The 5,464-nt window shown below is 37.4% G+C and overlaps 1 long non-coding RNA gene across 1 annotated transcript; it reads right to left on the reverse strand.

The window, feature by feature from the left end:
- Window positions 1-4,276: 4,276 nt before the first annotated feature.
- Window positions 4,277-5,091, reverse strand: LOC122139352. The gene is made up of 3 exons (XR_006156207.1): window positions 5,010-5,091; window positions 4,458-4,552; window positions 4,277-4,329 (listed from the first exon to the last, which is right to left on the reverse strand). It is a non-coding gene; the product is annotated as an uncharacterized LOC122139352 (long non-coding RNA).
- Window positions 5,092-5,464: the final 373 nt, after the last annotated feature.

The following is a 5,464-nucleotide window of genomic DNA, read 5'->3' on the forward strand; positions in this document are numbered from 1 at the left end:
TGATGTATGTTTTTTGACTCTTCTTAAGCACAAAAAAAAATAACTTAATATGTTTTGTAGATACAGGAAAACATGTTATGCTTCACATAGCCGTTTCTCTGGAAAAGAATGCTATGCCAGCAGGGTGACTGCAGTGATTTCTTTCTCAGGGTGTACAGAGTTTTTTTTTTTTTTTTTTTTTTTTTTCATTTTTGTCGGGCTAAATGATCAGTGAGGAGCAGAACGTAATGTGTCACACGTTTTAAACTCAACAAAATGGTAAAATACATCTATCAACTGCATGCTCACAGATAAAAACAACAGAGAACAAAACAACATTGGATGAAGTGGAATAGAATCCTGTGAACGGGCTTCAAATATAGGCCCTTGGTAAACCCTGGTAGGACAATCTGACGGTAAGATAAAAACGCCAGGACACTGGCCATTCGAGAGTCCAACCCGAACACGCTCTTTTCCCCTTCTCCCCCAAAACAGCTTATACTTCTGTTCAGAGAGCTATTAAAAGGTTTCACAGTTTTTGCTCACAAAGTAATGGGGAAAATAATTATTATTCCTTTACAGTAAGTTATAAAGCTGTAAAGTTAATAACAAGAAAAAAAAAAAAAGAAACTTTCAACACTGCTTTTGTTCTTATCGTTAACTTTGTAAAGTTTTTTATTTTTACGACCACTAGCCAGGCACACCACCAGCGCGTCAAAAAAGCCAATTGTTTAAACAATTTAGGCCCTTCTCCAATCAATCAGCGACGACTTGCCCTAAAATAAAAGTCTGTTAGAATAGTAAACACAGTCTATCAGAGACATGATCACGAGTGATAATTCATAAAAAGATGTTAGGCACGTACTTAGCATGTTTAGCCTAAACGATCAAATGTGCGCTGATTATAGAATGCATATTGGCCAATTGGTTGATTGGTAGCGAAAGAGTTGAAGTCAGACAGCGCGCGATCGTGGTGCAGGACACAGCATGCCACAAGCACGCCGAACCGACGATCACCATTGATCGTGCTAATTATGGGCCGCTAAAAGATCAGGACCATGGAACAAGTAGATGTGATAATGTGGGAAGCTAGTAGTGGGTGCAGTCAGTTAATGGTTATTAATGTTAGCACACGTATTAGCGAGAATAAAGAGTTTTTTTTTTTCAAACATGTTCATTGAATAACATGCCAATAACATAGATGAAAGGGCATGTATATAGAATAGAAAGTGTGTACATAAAACAAAGGTTAGTTATCTTTTAATACACAAATCCATATCTAAACAGTAGGAGCAAAAAACTTACATACCTTTATGACAACAAAATGAGCCTGCTCCGTTGCACTATACTCATATTTTAAAATTGTCATCTCTGCTCCAGAAAGTAGAAGATATACTGGACAGCCCACAATGTAGTTTTCCCTAACTCTCGTCTGTTACAACTGTCATTTTGCTACTTTTTATTTTAGGATCCACTTTTTGGAAACCAGTTGATAAGGAATCTGCTACAAGGGTCAGCCTTTTGCAGGTGTGCGATCATGCTGGACATCGAGATCACGGGGCATTGGGCTGTTTGCAGAAGGAGCGCTGGTTTTACATGCGTGACCATAAGTACAACAACGACTATGACAATCTATTGAACAACAGCTTCTAATGTGGTTAATTTAAGGTTGAAGGAAACATTACAATTATTCTTTATTAAAATCTCTGAACACATAAATTCTTTACCACTACACTATCTGTTGTGAACATTTAATTTCTGTGTGTTTTAAACGTATGCTAGACCAGAGAATTCTCGTACCAATGATTTGTGGTTACATTCTGTGCGAGAAAGCTTGTATCTGCTGAGTATTCATGCCAAGATTGGCAATTCTCACCTTTGAGGATAAATTCTGCGAGTGATGTTCCATTATTGTTGTGAAATGGAGGAACAAGCTTCTCACCATCTCATACAACAGCCTCCTAGATCCCAGACGTTATATAGACAGTAAAGGGATGGCGATGGACCTATTGCCACAGATAGATTCAGGTGGAGACAGTAACTTAATTCGCTGTAGAAGCAACAAGGGTTCTAATGTGTGTGTATTTAAGGTTAAGGAAACATTACAATTTTTTAAAATCTCTCTGAAACACATAATTCTTACCACTAACATCTGTTGGTGAACATTTAATTCTGTGTTTTACTATGCTAGACAGGACATTCTCTACCAATGTTGGTTAATTCTGCAGAAGCTGTATCTGTGTTAATCAATGCCATTTTCCTCACCTTTAGATAAATCTGCATGATTTCCATTATGTTGTGAAATGGAGAACACTTTCACCATCTCATACAACAGCACTCCTAGAGCCCAGACGTTTATAGAGATGGCTGTGGACTTTGCCACAGATTTCAGGGTGGGAAGTAAGCCTGTATTCCTGTAAGCAAGTCTTAAGAAGCATCACATGAACAATAAAGAGGTCACTAAGTACACAAAGCTAAAAATATGCTTTTAAAACAAAGCTAAAGTGTGCTTTTCAAACAAAGCCAAAACTACACTTTTAAACGAAGCTAAAACTACACTTAAAACAGCAAAACTACGATTTTAAAACAAAGCTAAAGATATGCTTTTAAAGCAAAACCAAAACTATGCTTTTAAAACAAAGCTAAAAATATGCTTTAAAAAAGCACTTATGGCTCTGATGACTAGAACTATCGATGCTCATTTTCAGATGGGACTATAAGAATGTGGACAGGCTCTGAATTACGGGGTGCTCAGAGCTCTCTAATTCTTTAGTAGTGGGCTTACATGAGGGCTTGAGTTTCCAGTTTCCATCAGCATGTGAATTCATATGCTTTTTCACTGGAAGGTGTGTCCAACCCTAGGAAAGAGAAAACCAGAGGATTCTTCACACTGACTGTCTTCACTCAAGTCTTTTTTCTAGTTGTCATATATTAAATGATAACAAGATTGTTCAAATGAACTCACTTCACTGATCATATTTTAAATTTACATCATATATGATCCAGAATTGAAGATGACAGCACAAATGTAGTGTCTGTCACGGTCTCAACTCTGAAACCAATGACGTTTCAATCCTCTGACTCTCTTCGTTTTTAGATCCACTGATACTGTTTTACACCAGTCATGCTGCAAGATCTGCTCGAGGGTCAGCCGTTCAGCTGGATCACGGTTTAGGCACTGGACAATCAGATTCACGGCATTCTGTTTTCAGGAGACAGCTGGTTAGTCGTGACCATGTGACACTAATTGTGACATGTACGACAAAAAAACCAGCTTCTGAAATGTGGTTAATTTAAGGTTAAGGTAATTTACAATTATTATAAACGTATCTCTGAACACATAATTGTAACCTCTAACATCAGTTGGTAAATACTAAAGACATTCTCAACCAATGTTTGTTAATTCTGTGCAGAAGCTGTGTGTGTGTTATCAGTGCTATTCTCTCACCTTTGGATAAATCTGGGTTTTCAAACCTAATTTTGGCTTTCGTGATTTCCGTTATATTGCAAAATGGAGAACATGTGTTCACCATCTCATACAACAGCACTCCTAGAGCCCGACATTGTAGAGACGGCGTGGAATTTGCCACAGGTGAAGAGTTCAGGTGGGAAGTAAGCCTGTATTCCTGTAAGAAAGACATGTTCAGCGTTGAGCAATTCTTAGAAGCATCACATGTTCAATAATAAGTCACTAAATACTGGTTTCCACACTCTGTTACACAAAATGCCAGCTCACCTCTATATTGCCTGCATGTAGATGACCGCAGCCAAAGTCTATCAACTTGGGCTCCAAAGTGTGTTTTTTTCAACAGGATATTCTCTGGATGAATATCGTTATGAAAAACACCTCGCTCAATGCAGTGCTGTACTGCTTGCACCGCCTGACACATGATGAACTGTGATGTTAGGATTGTTGTTGATGAAGTCAAACAAGCTCTCGCAGGGATCCGGATTCTCCATAATGAGAGTGAATACTTGAGGGTGCTCAAACCACTCACTGGATAGTTGGATGACGTAGGGGCTTATGGGTCCTTGCCTCATCATTTAGCATCAGCGCAACTTTCGTAATAAGAGGTTTGGGATGCACAGCCTACAGAAAAAGAAGTGACAAAAGGTTAATTTGGTAAAAGTCTGAAGAATATGTATCGTTTTTAAATGTACTGTACTCTACATTGCTTTGAACTTTGAAGTTTTTTGCTGCCTAATTGTCTTTTGAATTCATGCTTAATGTTACGTACAAGTGAATTAACTACAGTAATCAATACTGTAATCAATACATATTATGTTTTGCCAGCTTACAGTTTGAAGATACTGATCCCGTACAGTCTTTTGAATACGTTTGATGGCAACCTGCAAAAGGTAAAAAACACAGTTGAGCATACTGAACACCTTACCTTATCCTAACCATGAAGAACCTGAGTATTTAAGAATAAAACCTTTTTTTCTGATTTCAATGTAAGAGCAAAATGTCTGTCTACCTTTTTGCCATCAGAAATACGGATTCCCTCATACACCTTGCCATAGCCTCCTTCTCCAATAATCTTTTGCACTTTATAGCGAGAGCGAAGGGATTCTAAAAAAACACACACACATACACGAGAACATATTATATATTGTATTATATAATATTTTATACAATGTGTTATATATTAAAAGCTTGCTAGATCATTTGAAGTTGCATAAAATGCTTAAAGCGGTATAACAAGTTATCCTTTTTTTTTCTTTTTCAAGATTTGTAATAATTTACAAAGTAATTTGCATAAAAAATAGTTCAAATTGAAATAAAATAATCAACTAAGCTAACTGCTAGTTGGTTAATTCTTAAAAGGCACAGCCTTAATTGGTGCCTTGTGACAATAAACAATATTAATATAGAAAATAAAAATGAATAAGGCACAAACATGTTCAAGAGACAGTGGATGCCAGCTAACTGCAAATTAACTTTAAGTTTAAGCATATTTAATAAACTTATTTGAAAGTAGTTTATTACTTCAGTGACATTTATCTTGTTGTAATGATCACAGATTTACCATTAGTGGGGGCGCAGTCTGAAGACTCTGGGACAGGTGACGGCTCAGGATCATCCAGTTCTGGCGGAGGAACAAAAGGCTCCACTTTGGTCCTGGCAGCAGAAAGGCTTTTTTCACAGCCTTCCACACGCTCTTGAAGAAAGAGTGGATTCCTCTCCTCTTCCTATGTTCTTCTGTACCCTTTTTTGTAACTAAGATCAACAAATTTAATAACAACTATTAGAGATCTCTGACCTTGAATTAAATGAAAATAGTTGACATTTTACTGTTATAGCTACATGGATGTCCTCAGTTTGTAATGCAGTTTTATTCTCACCTGAAGCCTCCAATTTCAGTCTCTCTGTACTGTCCTCAGAGATGACGTTAGGTGTAGAGTCATCTAATCTGGATAATGTCTTTAGGTTCAGGCAAGCTGAAGCCCCTACTGGCTCAACAAGCACTTCACCTGGAAGTGT

This window comes from Cyprinus carpio, chromosome B13, assembly GCF_018340385.1.
Source record: "Cyprinus carpio isolate SPL01 chromosome B13, ASM1834038v1, whole genome shotgun sequence".
In the NCBI taxonomy this organism is placed as follows: Eukaryota; Metazoa; Chordata; class Actinopteri; order Cypriniformes; family Cyprinidae; genus Cyprinus; species Cyprinus carpio.